This window comes from Lissotriton helveticus, chromosome 5_1, assembly GCF_964261635.1.
Source record: "Lissotriton helveticus chromosome 5_1, aLisHel1.1, whole genome shotgun sequence".
NCBI lineage: Eukaryota > Metazoa > Chordata > Amphibia > Caudata > Salamandridae > Lissotriton > Lissotriton helveticus.
In genome coordinates, this window is record NC_136065.1 from 1,588,968,434 (window position 1) to 1,588,988,139 (window position 19,706).

The following is a 19,706-nucleotide window of genomic DNA, read 5'->3' on the forward strand; positions in this document are numbered from 1 at the left end:
GTGAGTGCAGAGTAGTGAGTGCAGAGTAGTGAGTAGTGAGTGCAGAGTCATGAGTAGTGAGTGCAGAGTCGTGAGTAGTGAGTGCAGAGTAGTGAGTGCAGAGTAGTGAGTAGTGAGTGCAGAGTAGTGAGTGCAGAGTAGTGAGTAGTGAGTGCTGAGTAGTGAGTAGTGTGTAGTGAGTGCAGAGTAGTGAGTGCAGAGTAGTGAGTGCAGAGTAGTGAGTGCAGAGTAGTGAGTGCAGAGTAGTGAGTGCGGAATAGTGAGTAGTGAGTGCAGAGTAGTGAGTAGTGAGTGCAGAGTAGTGAGTGCAGAATAGTGAGTAGTGAGTGCAGAGTAGTGAGTAGTGAGTGCTGAGTAGTGAGTAGTGTGTAGTGAGTGCAGAGTAGTGAGTAGTGAGTGCAGAGTAGTGAGTAGTGAGTGCAGAGTAGTGAGTGCAGAGTAGTGAGTGCAGACTAGTGAGTAGTGAGTGCAGAGTAGGGAGTAGTGAGTGCAGAGTAGTGAGTGCAGAGTAGTGAGTAGTGAGTGCAGAGTAGTGAGTGCAGAGTAGTGAGTGCAGAGTAGTGAGTAGTGAGTAGTGAGTGCAGAGTAGTGAGTGCAGAGTAGTGAGTGCAGAGCAGTGAGTGCAGAGTAGTGAGTGCAGAGTAGTGAGTAATGAGTAGTGAGTAATGAGTAGTGAGTGCAGAGTAGTGAGTGCAGAGTAGTGAGTAGTGAGTGCAGAGTAGTGAGTGCAGAGTAGTGAGTAGTGAGTGCAGAGTAGTGAGTGCAGAGTAGTGAGTGCAGAGTAGTGAGTGCAGAGTAGTGAGTGCAAAGTAGTGAGTGCAGAGTAGTGAGTGCAGAGTAGTGAGTAGTGAGTGCAGAGTAGTGAGTGCAGAGTAGTGAGTGCAGAGTAGTGAGTGCAGAGTAGTGAGTAGTGAGTAATGAGTGCAGAGTAGTGAGTAGTGAGTGCAGAGTAGTGAGTAGTGAGTACAGAGTAGTGAGTAGTGAGTGCAGAGTAGTGAGTAGTGAGTGCAGACTAGTGAGTATTGAGTGCAGAGTAGTGAGTAGTGAGTGCAGAGTAGTGAGTAGTGAGTGCAGAGTAGTGAGTACAGAGTAGTGAGTGCAGAGTAGTGAGTGCAGAGTAGTGAGTGCAGAGTAGTGAGTAGTGAGTGCAGAGTAGTGAGTGCAGAGTAGTGAGTAGTGAGTAGTGAGTGCAGAGTAGTGAGTAGTGAGTGCTGAGTAGTGAGTAGTGTGTAGTGAGTGCAGAGTAGTGAGTAGTGAGTGCAGAGTAGTGAGTAGTGAGTGCAGAGTAGTGAGTGCAGACTAGTGAGTAGTGAGTGCAGAGTAGGGAGTAGTGAGTGCAGAGTAGTGAGTGCAGAGTAGTGAGTAGTGAGTGCAGAGTAGTGAGTGCAGAGTAGTGAGTAGTGAGTGCAGAGTAGTGAGTGCAGAGTAGTGAGTAGTGAGTAGTGAGTGCAGAGTAGTGAGTGCAGAGTAGTGAGTGCAGAGCAGTGAGTAATGAGTAGTGAGTAATGAGTAGTGAGTAATGAGTAGTGAGTAATGAGTAGTGAGTGCAGAGTAGTGAGTGCAGAGTAGTGAGTAGTGAGTGCAGAGTAGTGAGTGCAGAGTAGTGAGTAGTGAGTGCAGAGTAGTGAGTGCAGAGTAGTGAGTGTAGAGTAGTGAGTGCAGAGTAGTGAGTGCAAAGTAGTGAGTGCAGAGTAGTGAGTGCAGAGTAGTGAGTAGTGAGTGCAGAGTAGTGAGTGCAGAGTAGTGAGTGCAGAGTAGTGAGTAGTGAGTAGTGAGTGCAGAGTAGTGAGTAGTGAGTGCAGAGTAGTGAGTAGTGAGTACAGAGTAGTGAGTAGTGAGTGCAGACTAGTGAGTATTGAGTGCAGAGTAGTGAGTAGTGAGTGCAGAGTAGTGAGTAGTGAGTGCAGAGTAGTGAGTACAGAGTAGTGAGTGCAGAGTAGTGAGTAGTGAGTGCAGAGTAGTGAGTGCAGAGTAGTGAGTAGTGAGTGCAGAGTAGTGAGTGCAGAGTAGTGAGTAGTGAGTGCAGAGTAGTGAGTAGTAAGTGCAGAGTAGTGGGTAGTGAGTGCAGAATAGTGAGTGCAGAGTAGTGAGTAGTGAGTGCAGAGTAGTGAGTAGTGAGTGCAGAGTAGTGAGTGCATAGTAGTGAGTGCAGAGTAGGGAGTGCAGAGTAGTGAGTAGTGAGTGCAAAGTAGTTATGTTATGTTTGTTATGTTACATCTGCTTATATAGCGCGGCGGCTGCCCCAGCGAAGGGGCGTCCCGGCGCTTGACTAGACAGGAGAGTACACAACATACAGACAGGCTATCAGGTCAGTTTAGCAGAACAGGTGGGTCTTTAATGCCTTTCTGAAGGTAAGAAGGTCATTTATGCTCCGAATCCACAAAGGTAGTGCATTCCATAGTTTGGCAGCCATGTATTGAAAGGAACGTCCTCCAGTGCGGGCGAGTCTGACACGGGGGATTGTGACCAGATTTTTTCCTTCGGATCTGAGAGCTCTATTTGGAGTGTACTGCGTCATGAGATGACATAGCATGGGAGGTAGAGATTTTTTTAGAATCTTAAAGGCCAAGCACAGGGCCTTGAAATTGATTCTCTTTTCCACCGGTAACCAGTGCAGTTTTACCAAGGTCTTGGTTACAGACTCGAATCGGGGAAGCCCTGTTAGGGCCCGCGCTGCCGCGTTTTGGACGCGCTGCAAACGTTTTTTTCCGCTTGATTGGCTCCCAGGAGTAAGGAGTTAGCATAATCTAAGCGGGAAAGGATTGTGGCTTGGATGATTACCTGACGTGTGGAGGGGTCGAAGAATTTTAATATAGGTCGTAAGTTGCGCAGGATACCAAAGCTTGTGGCAGCTACTTTTTTTGTGTGGCTAACAAAACTCAAAGTCGAGTCGAACCACACCCCCAGGTTTTTTACCTCTGTATTGGGGTCAGGGGGGGGGCCAAGAGTGTCGGGCCACCAGTCCTTTCCCCAGGCTTCGGTATTTTTTCCTACTATTAACACCTCCGTTTTATCGGCGTTAAGTTGTAAGTAATTGGCCGTCAGCCACTCAGTTACTGCAGTGAGGCCATGTTTAAAATTCAGTGCTCCTGCTCCGTTGTCATCACTCAATGTTACCACTAGCTGAGTATCGTCAGCGTATGACACGATGAATAGGTCCCACCTTTTGGCGACCTCAGCTAGTGGTTGAACATATAGATTAAAGAGTGTTGGGCTGAGCGCTGAGCCCTGAGGTACTCCCTGCATTATGTTGCACTTTTTAGAGACAAAAGGAGGAGTAGCTACCTGGAAAGATCTGTCTGACAGAAATGCTTTAAACCAAGCCAGAGCTGCGTTCTTCACCCCTGCTGCCTCCAGTCTGTACAGAAGCACCTCATGAGAGACCGTATCAAAGGCAGCGCTGAGATCGAGGAGGATCAGCGCTGCCGTTTGACCGGAATCTCTGATGGATCTGAGATGTTCTGTAACACTAAGAAGTGCCGTCTCCGTGCTGTGGTCTGCACGGAAACCATGCTGGGAGGCGTCCAAGATATTGTTGGCATAGAGGTTTGCCGTGAGGATGGTATTTACGTGGGACTCAGCAATCTTGGCAGGCCATGGCAGTAAGGATATGGGCCTATAATTATCAGGTTTTGTCGGATCTAAGTTAGGTTTTTTGATTATGGGATTAACCCATGCCTGCTTCCATTTTAAGGGGATTTCTGATGTTGCCAGTGATGTATTAATAATGTCTTTTAGTGGATCAAGTACTGTGGTATCTGCTTTCCTGAATTGCTCGGGCTTTAGAGGGTCGAGGGGAGAGCCTGATTTGATTTTTTGACAGAGTCCGACAAAAACCTCCTGATTACAGTGTGTGCAGAGTAGTGAGTAGTGAGTGCAGAGTAGTGAGTGCAGAGTAGTGAGTGCAGAGTAGTGAGTAGTGAGTGCAGAGTAGTGAGTAGTGAGTGCAGAGTCGTGAGTAGTGAGTGCAGAGTCGTGAGTAGTGAGTGCAGAGTAGTGAGTAGTGAGTGCAGAATAGTGAGTGCAGAGTAGTGAGTGCAGAGTAGTGAGTGCAGAGTAGTGAGTAGTGAGTGCAGAGTAGTGTAGTGAGTAGTGAGTGCAGAGTAGTGAGTGCAGAGTAGTGAGTGCAGAGTAGTGAGTGCAGAGTAGTGAGTGCAAAGTAGTGAGTGCAGAGTAGTGAGTGCAGAGTAGTGAGTAGTGAGTGCAGAGTAGTGAGTGCAGAGTAGTGAGTGCAGAGTAGTGAGTGCAGAGTAGTGAGTAGTGAGTAGTGAGTGCAGAGTAGTGAGTAGTGAGTGCAGAGTAGTGAGTAGTGAGTAGTAAGTGCAGAGTAGTGAGTGCAGAGTAGTGAGTAGTGAGTGCAGAGTAGTGAGTAGTGAGTGCAGAGTAGTGAGTAGTGAGTGCAGAGTAGTGAGTGCAGAGTAGTGAGTAGTGAGTGCAGAGTAGTGAGTGCAGAGTAGTGAGTGCAGAGTAGTGAGTAGTGAGTAGTGAGTGCAGAGTAGTGAGTGCAGAGTAGTGAGTGCAGAGTAGTGAGTAGTGAGTGCAGAGTAGTGAGTAGTGAGTGCAGAGTAGTGAGTGCAGAGTAGTGAGTGCAGAGTAGTGAGTGCAGACTAGTGAGTAGTGAGTGCAGAGTAGTGAGTAGTGAGTGCAGAGTAGTGAGTAGTGAGTGCAGAGTAGTGTGTAGTGAGTGCAGAGTAGTGAGTAGTGAGTGCAGAGTAGTGAGTAGTGAGTGCAGAGTAGTGAGTGCAGAGTAGTGAGTAGTGAGTGCAGAGTAGTGAGTAGTGAGTACAGAGTAGTGAGTGCAGAGTAGTGAGTGCAGAGTAGTGAGTGCAGAGTAGTGAGTAGTGAGTAGTGAGTAGTAAGTGCAGAGTAGTGAGTAGTGAGTGCAGAGTAGTGAGTAGTGAGTGCAGAGTAGTGAGTGCAGAGTAGTGAGTAGTGAGTGCAGAGTAGTGAGTAGTGAGTGCAGAGTAGTGAGTAGTGAGTGCAGAGTAGTGAGTAGTGAGTGCAGAGTAGTGAGTGCAGAGTAGTGAGTAGTGAGTGCAGAGTAGTGAGTAGTGAGTGCAGAGTAGTGAGTAGTAAGTGCAGAGTAGTGAGTGCAGAGTAGTGAGTAGTGAGTAGTGAGTGCAGAGTAGTGAGTGCAGAGTAGTGAGTGCAGAGTAGTGAGTGCAGAGTAGTGAGTACAGGGTAGTGAGTGCAAAGTAGTGAGTGCAGAGTAGTGAGTGCAGAGTAGTGAGTAGTGAGTGCAGAGTAGTGAGTGCAGAGTAGTGAGTGCAGAGTAGGGAGTGCAGAGTAGTGAGTAGTGAGTGCAGAGTAGTGAGTAGTGAGTGCAGTGTAGTGAGTAGTGAGTGCAGAGTAGTGAGTAGTGAGTGCAGAGTTGTGAGTGTAGAGTAGGGAGTGCAGAGTAGGGATTGCAGAGTAGGGAGTGTAGAGTAGGGAGTGCAGAGTAGTGAGTAGTGAGTGCAGAGTAGTGAGTGCAGAGTAGTGAGTGCAGAGTAGTGAGTAGTGAGTGCAGAGTAGTGAGTAGTGAGTGCAGAGTAGTGAGTAGTGAGTGCAGAGTAGTGAGTGCAGAGTAGTGAGTGAGTGCAGAGTAGTGAGTAGTGAGTGCAGAGTAGTGAGTAGTGAGTGCAGAGTAGTGAGTAGTGAGTGCAGAGTAGTGAGTAGTGAGTAGTGAGTAGTAAGTGCAGAGTAGTGAGTAGTGAGTGCAGAGTAGTGAGTAGTGAGTGCAGAGTAGTGAGTAGTGAGTGCAGCGTAGTGAGTAGTGAGTGCAGAGTAGTGAGTAGTGAGTGCAGAGTAGTGAGTGCAGAGTAGTGAGTGCAGAGTAGTGAGTAGTGAGTGCAGAGTAGTGAGTGCAGAGTAGTGAGTAGTGAGTAGTGAGTGCAGAGTAGTGAGTGCAGAGTAGTGAGTGCAGAGTAGTGAGTAGTAAGTGCAGAGTAGTGAGTAGTGAGTTCAGAATAGTGAGTGCAGAGTAGTGAGTAGTGAGTGCAGAGTAGTGAGTGCAGAGTAGTGAGTAGTGAGTGCAGAGTAGTGAGTGCAGAGTAGTGAGTAGTGAGTGCAGAGTAGTGAGTAGTGATGCAGAGTAGTGAGTGCAGAGTAGTGAGTGCGGAGTAGTGAGTGCAGAGTAGTGAGTGCAGAGTAGGGAGTGCAGAGTAGTGAGTAGTGAGTGCAAAGTAGTGAGTGCAGAGTAGTGAGTAGTGAGTGCAGAGTAGTGAGTGCAGAGTAGTGAGTGCAGAGTAGTGAGTAGTGAGTGCAGAGTCGTGAGTAGTGAGTGCAGAGTCGTGAGTAGTGAGTGCAGAGTAGTGAGTGCAGAGTAGTGAGTAGTGAGTGCAGAGTAGTGAGTGCATAGTAGTGAGTGCAGAGTAGTGAGTAGTGAGTGCTGAGTAGTGAGTAGTGTGTAGTGAGTGCAGAGTAGTGAGTAGTGAGTGCAGAGTAGTGAGTGCAGAGTAGTGAGGGCAGAGTAGTGAGTGCGGAATAGTGAGTAGTGAGTGCAGAGTAGTGAGTAGTGAGTGCAGAGTAGTGAGTAGTGAGTGCAGAGTAGTGAGTAGTGAGTGCAGAGTAGTGAGTAGTGAGTGCTGAGTAGTGAGTAGTGTGTAGTGAGTGCAGAGTAGTGAGTAGTGAGTGCAAAGTAGTGAGTGCAGAGTAGTGAGTAGTGAGTGCAGAGTAGTGAGTAGTGAGTGCAGAGTAGTGAGTAGTGAGTGCAGAGTAGTGAGTGCATAGTAGTGAGTGCAGAGTAGTGAGTAGTGAGTGCTGAGTAGTGAGTAGTGTGTAGTGAGTGCAGAGTAGTGAGTAGTGAGTGCAGAGTAGTGAGTAGTGAGTGCAGAGTAGTGAGTAGTAAGTGCAGAGTAGTGAGTGCAGAGTAGTGAGTGCAGAGTAGTGAGTAGTGAGTGCAGAGTAGTGAGTGCAGAGTAGTGAGTGCAGAGTAGTGAGTAGTGAGTGCAGAGTAGTGAGTAGTGAGTGCAGAGTAGTGAGTAGTGAGTGCAGAGTAGTGTGTAGTGAGTGCAGAGTAGTGAGTAGTGAGTGCAGAGTAGTGAGTAGTGAGTGCAGAGTAGTGAGTGCAGAGTAGTGAGTGTGCAGAGTAGTGAGTGCAGAGTGTGAGTCCAGAGTGCAGAGTGAGTGTGCAGAGTAGTGAGTGCAGAGTAGTGAGTGCAGAGTAGTGAGTGCAGAGTAGTGAGTGCAGAGTAGTGAGTAGTGAGTGCAGAGTAGAGAGTAGTGAGTAGTAAGGGCAGAGTAGTGAGTAGTGAGTGCAGAGTAGTGAGTGCAGAGTAGTGAGTGAATGCAGAGTAGTGAGTAGTGAGTAGTGAGTGCAGAGTAGTGAGTGCAGAGTAGTGAGCAGTGAGTGCAGAGTAGTGAGTAGTGAGTAGTGAGTAGTAAGTGCAGAGTAGTGAGTAGTGAGTAGTGAGTGCAGAGTAGTGAGTAGTGAGTGCAGAGTAGTGAGTAGTGAGTGCAGAGTAGTGAGTAGTGAGTGCAGAGTAGTGAGTAGTGAGTAGTGAGTGCAGAGTAGTGAGTAGTGAGTGCAGAGTAGTGAGTGCAGAGTAGTGAGTAGTGAGTGCAGAGTAGTGAGTGCAGGGTAGTGAGTAGTGAGTAGTGAGTGCAGAGTAGTGAGTGCAGAGTAGTGAGTAGTGAGTGCAGAGTAGTGAGTAGTAAGTGCAGAGTAGTGAGTAGTGAGTTCAGAATAGTGAGTGCAGAGTAGTGAGTAGTGAGTGCAGAGTAGTGAGTGCAGAGTAGTGAGTAGTGAGTGCAGAGTAGTGAGTGCAGAGTAGTGTGTGCAGAGTAGTGAGTGCAGAGTAGTGAGTAGTGAGTGCAGTGTAGTGAGTAGTGAGTGCAGAGTAGTGAGTAGTGAGTGCAGAGTAGTGAGTGCAGAGTAGGGAGTGCAGAGTAGTGAGTAGTGAGTGCAAAGTAGTGAGTGCAGAGTAGTGAGTAGTGAGTGCAGAGTAGTGAGTGCAGAGTAGTGAGTGCAGAGTAGTGAGTAGTGAGTGCAGAGTCGTGAGTAGTGAGTGCAGAGTCGTGAGTAGTGAGTGCAGAGTAGTGAGTGCAGAGTAGTGAGTAGTGAGTGCAGAGTAGTGAGTGCATAGTAGTGAGTGCAGAGTAGTGAGTAGTGAGTGCTGAGTAGTGAGTAGTGTGTAGTGAGTGCAGAGTAGTGAGTAGTGAGTGCAAAGTAGTGAGTGCAGAGTAGTGAGTGCAGAGTAGTGAGTGCAGAGTAGTGAGTGCGGAATAGTGAGTAGTGAGTGCAGAGTAGTGAGTAGTGAGTGCAGAGTAGTGAGTGCAGAATAGTGAGTAGTGAGTGCAGAGTAGTGAGTAGTGAGTGCTGAGTAGTGTGTAGTGAGTGCAGAGTAGTGAGTAGTGAGTGCAGAGTAGTGAGTAGTGAGTGCAGAGTAGTGAGTGCAGAGTAGTGAGTGCATACTAGTGAGTAGTGAGTGCAGAGTAGTGAGTAGTGAGTGCAGAGTAGTGAGTGCAGAGTAGTGAGTAGTGAGTAGTGAGTGCAGAGTAGTGAGTGCAGAGTAGTGAGTGCAGAGTAGTGAGTGCAGAGCAGTGAGTGCAGAGTAGTGAGTGCAGAGTAGTGAGTGCAGAGTAGTGAGTAATGAGTAGTGAGTGCAGAGTAGTGAGTGCAGAGTAGTGAGTAGTGAGTGCAGAGTAGTGAGTGCAGAGTAGTGAGTAGTGAGTGCAGAGTAGTGAGTGCAGAGTAGTGAGTGCAGAGTAGTGAGTGCAGAGTAGTGAGTGCAAAGTAGTGAGTGCAGAGTAGTGAGTGCAGAGTAGTGAGTAGTGAGTGCAGAGTAGTGAGTGCAGAGTAGTGAGTGCAGAGTAGTGAGTGCAGAGTAGTGAGTAGTGAGTAGTGAGTGCAGAGTAGTGAGTAGTGAGTGCAGAGTAGTGAGTAGTGAGTGCAGAGTAGTGAGTAGTGAGTGCAGAGTAGTGAGTAGTGAGTGCAGAGTAGTGAGTACAGAGTAGTGAGTGCAGAGTAGTGAGTAGTGAGTGCAGAGTAGTGAGTGCAGAGTAGTGAGTAGTGAGTGCAGAGTAGTGAGTGCTGAGTAGTGAGTAGTGTGTAGTGAGTGCAGAGTAGTGAGTAGTGAGTGCAGAGTAGTGAGTGCAGAGTAGTGAGTGCAGAGTAGTGAGTGCAGAGTAGTGAGTGCGGAATAGTGAGTAGTGAGTGCAGAGTAGTGAGTAGTGAGTGCAGAGTAGTGAGTGCAGAATAGTGAGTAGTGAGTGCAGAGTAGTGAGTAGTGAGTGCTGAGTAGTGTGTAGTGAGTGCAGAGTAGTGAGTAGTGAGTGCAGAGTAGTGAGTAGTGAGTGCAGAGTAGTGAGTGCAGAGTAGTGAGTGCAGACTAGTGAGTAGTGAGTGCAGAGTAGTGAGTAGTGAGTGCAGAGTAGTGAGTGCAGAGTAGTGAGTAGTGAGTAGTGAGTGCAGAGTAGTGAGTGCAGAGTAGTGAGTGCAGAGTAGTGAGTGCAGAGCAGTGAGTGCAGAGTAGTGAGTGCAGAGTAGTGAGTGCAGAGTAGTGAGTAATGAGTAGTGAGTGCAGAGTAGTGAGTGCAGAGTAGTGAGTAGTGAGTGCAGAGTAGTGAGTGCAGAGTAGTGAGTAGTGAGTGCAGAGTAGTGAGTGCAGAGTAGTGAGTGCAGAGTAGTGAGTGCAGAGTAGTGAGTGCAAAGTAGTGAGTGCAGAGTAGTGAGTGCAGAGTAGTGAGTAGTGAGAGCAGAGTAGTGAGTGCAGAGTAGTGAGTGCAGAGTAGTGAGTGCAGAGTAGTGAGTAGTGAGTAGTGAGTGCAGAGTAGTGAGTAGTGAGTGCAGAGTAGTGAGTAGTGAGTGCAGAGTAGTGAGTAGTGAGTGCAGAGTAGTGAGTAGTGAGTGCAGAGTAGTGAGTACAGAGTAGTGAGTGCAGAGTAGTGAGTAGTGAGTGCAGAGTAGTGAGTGCAGAGTAGTGAGTAGTGAGTAGTGAGTGCAGAGTAGTGAGTGCAGAGTAGTGAGTAGTGAGTGCAGAGTAGTAAGTGCAGAGTAGTGAGTAGTGAGTGCAGAATAGTGAGTGCAGAGTAGTGAGTAGTGAGTGCAGAGTAGTGAGTAGTGAGTGCAGAGTAGTGAGTGCAGAGTAGTGAGTGCAGAGTAGTGAGTAGTGAGTGCAGAGTAGTGAGTGCAGAGTAGTGAGTGCATAGTAGTGAGTGCAGAGTAGGGAGTGCAGAGTAGTGAGTAGTGAGTGCAAAGTAGTGAGTGCAGAGTAGTGAGTAGTGAGTGCAGAGTAGTGAGTGCAGAGTAGTGAGTGCAGAGTAGTGAGTAGTGAGTGCAGAGTAGTGAGTAGTGAGTGCAGAGTCGTGAGTAGTGAGTGCAGAGTCGTGAGTAGTGAGTGCAGAGTAATGAGTGCAGAGTAGTGAGTAGTGAGTGCAGAGTAGTGAGTAGTGAGTGCAGAGTAGTGAGTAGTGAGTGCAGAGTAGTGAGTAGTGAGTGCAGAATAGTGAGTGCAGAGTAGTGAGTGCAGAGTAGTGAGTGCAGAGTAGTGAGTAGTGAGTGCAGAGTAGTGAGTGCAGAGTAGTGAGTGCAGAGTAGTGAGTGCAGAGTAGTGAGTGCAAAGTAGTGAGTGCAGAGTAGTGAGTGCAGAGTAGTGAGTGCAGAGTAGTGAGTGCAGAGTAGTGAGTGCAGAGTAGTGAGTAGTGAGTAGTGAGTGCAGAGTAGTGAGTAGTGAGTGCAGAGTAGTGAGTAGTGAGTAGTAAGTGCAGAGTAGTGAGTAGTGAGTGCAGAGTAGTGAGTAGTGAGTGCAGAGTAGTGAGTAGTGAGTGCAGAGTAGTGAGTGCAGAGTAGTGAGTAGTGAGTGCAGAGTAGTGAGTGCAGAGTAGTGAGTGCAGAGTAGTGAGTGCAGAGTAGTGAGTAGTGAGTAGTGAGTGCAGAGTAGTGAGTAGTGAGTGCAGAATAGTGAGTGCAGAGTAGTGAGTAGTGAGTGCAGAGTAGTGAGTAGTGAGTGCAGAGTAGTGAGTGCAGAGTAGTGAGTGCAGACTAGTGAGTAGTGAGTGCAGAGTAGTGAGTAGTGAGTGCAGAGTAGTGAGTAGTGAGTGCAGAGTAGTGTGTAGTGAGTGCAGAGTAGTGAGTAGTGAGTGCAGAGTAGTGAGTAGTGAGTGCAGAGTAGTGAGTGCAGAGTAGTGAGTGCAGAGTAGTGAGTAGTGAGTACAGAGTAGTGAGTGCAGAGTAGTGAGTGCAGAGTAGTGAGTGCAGAGTAGTGAGTAGTGAGTAGTCAGTAGTAAGTGCAGAGTAGTGAGTAGTGAGTGCAGAGTAGTGAGTAGTGAGTGCAGAGTAGTGAGTGCAGAGTAGTGAGTAGTGAGTGCAGAGTAGTGAGTAGTGAGTGCAGAGTAGTGAGTAGTGAGTGCAGAGTAGTGAGTAGTGAGTGCAGAGTAGTGAGTGCAGAGTAGTGAGTAGTGAGTGCAGAGTAGTGAGTAGTGAGTGCAGAGTAGTGAGTGCAGAGTAGTGAGTAGTGAGTAGTGAGTGCAGAGTAGTGAGTGCAGAGTAGTGAGTGCAGAGTAGTGAGTAGTGAGTGCAGAGTAGTGAGTGCAGAGTAGTGAGTGCAGAGTAGTGAGTGCAGAGTAGTGAGTGCAGAGTAGTGAGTGCAAAGTAGTGAGTGCAGAGTAGTGAGTGCAGAGTAGTGAGTAGTGAGTGCAGAGTAGTGAGTGCAGAGTAGTGAGTGCAGAGTAGTGAGTAGTGAGTGCAGAGTAGTGAGTAGTGAGTGCAGAGTAGTGAGTAGTGAGTGCAGAGTAGTGAGTAGTGAGTGCATATTTGTGAGTGTAGAGTAGGGAGTGCAGAGTAGGGATTGCAGAGTAGGGAGTGCAGAGTAGGGAGTGCAGAGTAGTGAGTAGTGAGTGCAGAGTAGTGAGTAGTGAGTGCAGAGTAGTGAGTAGTGAGTGCAGAGTAGTGAGTAGTGAGTGCAGAGTAGTGAGTAGTGAGTGCTGAGTAGTGAGTAGTGTGTAGTGAGTGCAGAGTAGTGAGTAGTGAGTGCAGAGTAGTGAGTAGTGAGTGCAGAGTAGTGAGTGCAGAGTAGTGAGTGCAGAGTAGTGAGTAGTGAGTGCAGAGTAGTGAGTAGTGAGTGCAGAGTAGTGAGTGCAGAGTAGTGAGTAGTGAGTGCAGAGTAGTGAGTGCAGAGTAGTGAGTGCAGAGCAGTGAGTGCAGAGCAGTGAGTGCAGAGTAGTGAGTGCAGAGTAGTGAGTGCAGAGTAGTGAGTAGTGAGTGCAGAGTAGTGAGTAGTGAGTGCAGAGTAGTGAGTAGTGAGTAGTGAGTGCAGAGTAGTGAGTGCAGAGTAGTGAGTGCAGAGTAGTGAGTGCAGAGTAGTGAGTGCAAAGTAGTGAGTGCAGAGTAGTGAGTGCAGAGTAGTGAGTGCAGAGTAGTGAGTGCAGAGTAGTGAGTGCAGAGTAGTGAGTGCAGAGTAGTGAGTGCAGAGTAGTGAGTAGTGAGTAGTGAGTGCAGAGTAGTGAGTAGTGAGTGCAGAGTAGTGAGTAGTGAGTGCAGAGTTGTGAGTGTAGAGTAGTGTAGAGTAGTGCAGAGTAGGGAGTGCAGAGTAGGGAGTGCAGAGTAGGGAGTGCAGAGTAGGGAGTAGTGAGTGCAGAGTAGTGAGTAGTGAGTGCAGAGTAGTGAGTGCAGAGTAGTGAGTGCAGAGTGCAGAGTAGGGAGTGCAGAGTAGGGAGTGCAGAGTGGGGAGTGCAGAGTGGGGAGTGCAGAGTGGTGAGTGCAGAGTAGTGAGTGCAGAGTAGTGAGTGCAGAGTAGTGAGTGCAGAGTAGTGAGTGCAGAGTAGTGAGTGCAGAGTGGTGTGTGCTGTTGAGTGCAGAGTGGTGTGTGCTGTTGAGTGCAGAGTGGTGTGTGCTGTTGAGTGCAGAGTGGTGTGTGCTGTTGAGTGCTGTGTGCTGTTGAGTGCAGAGTGTGGTGTATTGGCAATGTAAATGACAATGCAATTTATTTATGATTTAAAGAAAAAAAAGAAATGTCATGAGCAATGCCAATAGCTCTACCTTTAATGATGCCGAGACCATTGCATTGTAAATGCTTGTTATGCAGTAGCTGCCAGCCAGTGACGGTGACTTGCGTACGCGTGCGTCGGACAGGCACCACCCTCTCTGCACACCGGGCTGCGGGGGACGGACTGTGTGTTTCGACTGGCTGCTCTGGTGATTAGTGCTGCCAGAGCCACACACAGACACAGTCCTGTCCCGTCATTGAATTTACTCCGAGTCCTCTTCCCGGCTCCCACTTTGAGACGTGAGACCCCAGACCGACTGGGGTCAGACTCATTGGGTGCGTGTACACATTTTCAGTGCTGGAAGGTGAGGTCGCTACTCGCTTGCAGTGCAGTGCTTGTTTGTACAGTTTATTAACACTAAATGCAAGTTCTGCTACAAGCGCCAGTATAAAAGAACTACATGCAAAACTATCATGTGCCTGCCTGTACACTTTACCTGAGTGCTGGCCTGGGAGTTTATTTCATGAGCGGCGCGCCTCCGGATTATAAAGCACGGATCCAAACTTGGCTGTGCATCGCCATCTAGAGCACCCGAAGTACACTTTAGTAGAATAGTCTGACGTCTTAGGTGCTAGATGGGCCCATAGAGTGCACAGGGTTGAGGTGCCTGTGCATCTCCATTTACGGTCTCCTGTCCACAGGGTGTATGTGGGAGTCGGGGCTGGGGGACTTCATGGTGAGTCTGAGATGACGTAGACAAACTCCCCCCCCCCTTGCACAAACAAAGCTTGAGTACAAGACCCGTTTAGTTTACGAAGGGCACATCATGTGCCACACATGATATCTGAATACATTTTGGTAGATATCTCGACACCAGCCGTCCCTTTCAGAAAAGGACGCCATGCAGTGCAAACTGGGAGAACATCGTGCATATGTGAATGTGTGGAGTTGTAAGCAAGTAACACACCCTGGCATAGGGCTGCCGAACGGCAACTCCTACAGTACTTCTAGAAGCTAGGTAACGCAGCTGTTACTGTTGCTAAAAACCAGGTCCGGTGCTGGCCATTCAATGGAGAAGCCATAGTCTTTGGCTAGAGTGACATTCCTAGTTTTCACTTGCCGAAAATTATGTGAATAATTTGAATTTCATCAGAGCGAGGACCATTTATGCAACTTTACGTATAATTCGGATATCTTACTGTAAACTGTAATTTGAAATTTTAGGAGTATTTCTGAAATGCTGATATTTAAGTTTGTCTAACGTATATAAGTGTGCCTGAAATCTTCCAAAAATATACCTCTTTCTGCTGCATGTTGTTTAAGAATGTGCTACAGGTGGACACTGGCCACTTTTGCCAATTAAAAGTCCATTGCAAAGTGAGCCTGAGCTTCTTTGGACTAATGTGTGGCACAATCTGCCTCTATGTGATTCAGCTTCCAGTGAGTAGATCTGACCCACATACAAAAGACTTTGGAAAAAAATATTTTTTATGGAAAATGCTTGTCGGTGTGGTATTTCATACTATATTTTTTACTACTTACTTGTTCTTAAAATCATCTACCAGGGCTTTTGTATCCTTCAGCTCCCCATCTAGGCAATCCTTGGTGTTGTTCAGGCCCTCCACCTGCCGTCACAGGTTGTTGATGTAGGCTTCGAAGAGGGGCTCAATGTTGCTTTTTCTGGATGCTCCTTATCCATCCTGTTGCTGCAGAAGGCTCCATTTTATTTCCAGAACCTTGTTGTTCGAGGAACTGAACCTGAAAGCAGAGTGCAAGTCGTGCTGGACTAGAGTGGTGTTTCTTGGGGGCATGAGCGCGAGGACAGGAAATGCTGTCCGGGTAGGCCCATTTGTGTCCTGATGCTTGACGTGTTGGCGCGAATAGACGGACAATCACCTCACCTTCTGAAATGAGTGTAAAATGAGGCCTTTCATACATTAGAGTTTCCATTTGCTGTTTGCTTTCGCTTTATTTAGTTTCCAAATTCCACAGGACAGCTAGTGCGGTAATTTGGATACGGTTTTTGCACAGGAAGGGGTGACGACGCATGCAGCTGTCGCCCCATGATTGCACCTCAGACGTCTCATGACACACTTTGGTACAAAAACGTGGAGGTACTTTTTTGAGTGCAACTCTTTAAGCTGGGTGCATTTCTGCTTCTAGGCACTCAGAATCCATGTCCAGAGACTGGAACTGAGGCACAGGCACCTGTGCATCACCACATAAACTACGCGTCCGCTTACCATACTAATCCAGACTGCAAACTTTGAAATAAACCCAACTGTCTCACTCTCTGGACGGACCAACGGAATGGAGTAATGCTAGTCACGCAGTGTCTGTCGGACTGGAAATGGAAGGACTTGACGATATGGAGTTTTTTGCAGCCTCAGCATGTGGGGGGAATAACCTACTTAGTCAGTACACAAGCGTCATCATGGTGTCTTATGCCATCAAAGCCCATGATGTCACAATGTGTGGCATTGCAGTAAGTGACATCACAAGAAGTAACATCAGATAAGATCCCACGCATTGGTTTTTATTTGGAATATCATGCATGCATTAAGCGCATTATTTGATTAAAAACATTTTGCTTTAGGGTTTGCTCAAAAAGTGGCACACTTCCGTCGCAAAATGTGGGCCTCAACAAAGAGAAGCATGGTAGTACATCTGTTATTCTTAATTGGTTGCAAAGTCTGCATTTTCTAATATTTTATGAGGTTAAGACATCTTCTGCAGAGGAGCCCAGTAAATATCAGGGAATAATAATTGGTGAGATAACTCTTGGGGTTATAGTATTTGTTGGAGAGATCTCTGTTTTGTGTAGTCCCAGATCTGAATCAAAGTAGTATGGAAGATTAATGTGTCTCCTTCAAAGGACATCATGTAATGTGCAGATGACAGATTTTTTTTAATGTAGCTAGGTAAGTGGGCTACTGCTTTGAATACAGATCCTTTTGTTACTTGCAGTTCATAATTAGTAAGCTTAATATACAGCAGTGAGCTATATAGGATATGTGACTGCTACATCTTTTAACCCTCACTAAGGCATGCAACACATCTTGTACATTGATGTACACACTTGCACAATTTATTGTCAATGTGTATGATATGTAAACTACTCTGACACCCTGCATTGGGTTGAGTTGTGCTCTAAAAGAAATAAACTAGTGCTATTCAAATTGTGCGCAAATACTGGGACAGACCAATACATCTGACATTCTTAAAGTTCAGGCACTTGCATAAAGGGATGGGTTTGTAAATAAGGCAACACCGAAAGCACAAAGCCACAGCGGCGCCTCGCCTTCGCGACAGCAACCAATCACCAGTGCAGTCAGCTAGGTGCAAGCATGAGCAGTTTGCAAGTAGCCAAGCACAGCGAGTGCCAGGGTTTCACTTAAAGCCTGGATGACAGGGGGAGAGAGTGATGGTAATAAAAAGGAGGGGGTGGCATATTTCAATTCTCGCCTAGGGCGGCAAAACACCTAGAAACGGCCCTGTTAATCGCAAAGTCTGGCAGTGTGCTGAAGTATGTCAATCTCAGCACACGGCTGGGCATCCTTGCACCCTAAACCACTCCGCTGTTTCAAGACCCTCAAGAGGACCCACAGGCCGGAAGCACAGGAGTCGCAAGAAGACCTTGAGCAGCTCACCAAAGGTTGAAGGCCCACGGTGCAAAGGATGTGATGCAGGTGAAGATCTTGGTTGCAAGAGATGTTTGAGGTTGAAGCTTCTTGGAGCCTGAAGGTCTTTGGAGGAGAGAGTCAACAAGACTTGGCAATGGCAAGTCGACGAGGTGCGGAGGGGTTCTGTTCCAGCAGTTCCGAGGATGGATACTGGCCTCCAACTCAGTGAGAAGACAGTGCAGGCTACAAGGGAGTTGCAGAATCACTTCCTGTGTTGCTGAGCCTTTCAGAGTCCATGGGAGCTCAGGATCAGCAGACCAGTCAGCTGTGTTGCGGGGTCTGCAGATGCAGAAGAGTGACTGCTTCACTCCAAGGAAGATTCCTTCGGGTGTCTTGGATGTCCACAGGCCTTCTGAGGAACCTATATGGAGCATAGGCTCACACATTTGCTGCAGACTTGCAGGACGATGAGACAAGGAGCAGCAAGAATCTTCCCAGTTGCAGCCTTGGTTCCCAAAGCGAAGTCCAGAGTGCCAAGACAGTTGAAGTTGAAGTGGTATGTGATCTGAATCTTGTCCCACAATGAATCTAGGGACCCACCCACAGGTAAGCCCTTAAGTACCCTAAGGAAAGGGTTGGAATGATTCAGGGGTCCCTGCCAGCATAAGGGCTGGACAGTGGGGAGGATACTCCCATGTCCTTTCCAGTTTCAGGCCAGAGAGGGAGCTAACGGCTCCCTGTACTGGTTTGGACTGGAGTATGCAAGGAGTTCACCAAATGTGCCATTCAAGCAGTCTGGCAAGTGCCCCCACTCAGTCCCAATACACTAGGTTCTGTCTGGGGGGTGGTCGCACATCCCTGTGACAGGATACCTATGTTCCTACCTTCCTCTGCTTGAGCTTGGCTCAGCAGCAAGAAGGCAGAATTGTGTCTCTGGTCGGCAGCAGCCATAGTTTGCTCTCCGGGTCTAGAAGACTGGTACCAGAAGCACTGAGGACCTCCCGCCTGAGGATCTATACAGTGCATGCAAACATGCCTCTCACACCGTTTTACATGTAATGACGCATGGCCACTCTATGTATCTTACTGGCTGGTGCACTTACAACCCGGGAGAATGGACTCCATAGGTTGTTGGGGGGTCCTGCTCATCCTGGGGCACCCTCACACTTAGAACCAAGCACTTAGCCTCCAGGATTGAAAGGCCTGCCTTAGGGGTGACTTATAGGGGTACTTGCTCGTTTGAACGGAGGCTCGAATCACCAGGCACAGAGGCACAGCAGCACTTTCTCCCCTCTCCCACACCTCGACGCACCCGCTCCGCGGGTGCCGCGTCGTCCTGTGGGCACTTGAGAAGGACGGCTGACGCACTGAAGACACAGGCGGTACTGGGCGAGAGGCACCAGCGGGGCTGCGAGCGTGCGGGGACTCCAACAACCAGGAGTCCCTGCAAGACCGACGACCAGCTTCCGGTCCGCTCTCCCTGCTGGCCCGCCCCCCGCCCAACGGAGGAATAAAAAAGCATCCTTTACCTTTTGCAGGCGGGTTACTTGCTCGTTTGAACGGAGGCTCGAATCACCAGGCACAGAGGCACAGCAGCACTTTCTCCCCTCTCCCACACCTCGCCGCACCCGCTCCGCGGGTGCCGCGTTGTCCTGTGGGCACTTGAGAAGGACGGCTGACGCACTGAAGACACAGGCGGTACTGGGCGAGAGGCACCAGCGGGGCTGCGAGCGTGCGGGGACTCCAACAACCAGGAGTCCCTGCAAGACCGACGACCAGCTTCCGGTCCGCTCTCCCTGCTGGCCCGCCCCCCGCCCAACGGAGGAATAAAAAAGCATCCTTTACCTTTTGCAGGCGGGTTACTTGCTCGTTTGAACGGAGGCTCGAATCACCAGGCACAGAGGCACAGCAGCACTTTCTCCCCTCTCCCACACCTCGCCGCACCCGCTCCGCGGGTGCCGCGTCGTCCTGTGGGCACTTGAGAAGGACGGCTGACGCACTGAAGACACAGGCGGTACTGGGCGAGAGGCACCAGCGGGGCTGCGAGCGTGCGGGGACTCCAACAACCAGGAGTCCCTGCAAGACCGACGACCAGCTTCCGGTCCGCTCTCCCTGCTGGCCCGCCCACCGCCCTCCACGCCCCCTATAACATTTTCTCAGTCTCCCGCAGCGCGGGACGCAGCCCGGGGCTAAGACCGGGCAAAGAGCGGGCCGTTTGAGGCCGTTAGAGGCAGGTAGAGACTGGGCTGGGCCGGACCATTTGATTCTACCGTTCCCCCTCACACCCACCACCTCGTAGATTCCCCTGTATGTCCACCATGGCAACCCGCGAGTTCAGAGACAGAGCGGCCAAATCTAAATTGAAAAATGGCACCTTGGACGATTTCATCACTAGGACCCATACTGCAATCGACAACGAAATAACTAAAATGCAGCATAGGGTCTCTATAGAACTAGAAGCCGCAAGAAGACTGTCCGTAGAGCTAACTGCTGCCAAAAAATCCTCCTTAGGGTCTATTGCATGGGCCAAAACACCTGAGCGCCCACTAGGCACTGCTCCTACACCGATCGTCACACACGTTGACACCCATCATCCGCAAATGGCTAGTATACCTTCGCCACAGGGGGGATCCACATCAAAACCCACCCATTCCCCACAACTCCATCTGGGTGAAACTGCTGAGCAAAAGAAGGAAGCCGAGGCGGGCCTATCCCCTAAAGTGACAATCAACAACGTAACGCCACAAAAAGGAGGTAATTCCCCCACGTTACAAAATGGACTATATAGCAAAAGGAAGCGCAAAAACACCTCGGCATATTCAAGGAAAAAAGCCAAAGTAGCAAAGGCCCAGCTACTAACCAAGGCACCACCTCAGGCTCCCCCAGTTCCCTCCCCAATGACCACCACCTTCCCCTTGGAAACGAGCCCAGAAAATATTCCCCCACATTCGGTAGTCATCCAAGAAAACAATGATCTCACAATAGAAAGTGACATCATCGGAGCTCCGCTCTGTACTATTAGAGGGAAGGACGCTGAGTTTCTGACGATCGTCTGGGAAACACTCAAAAAACTACTCTCCCCCCTTGAAGTGAGATTTACACATATAGAAACACAGCTCCTGGAAATTGAAAAAAGCATTTTAAATCTGGCAACCATTACCATGCAGAACAATAAAC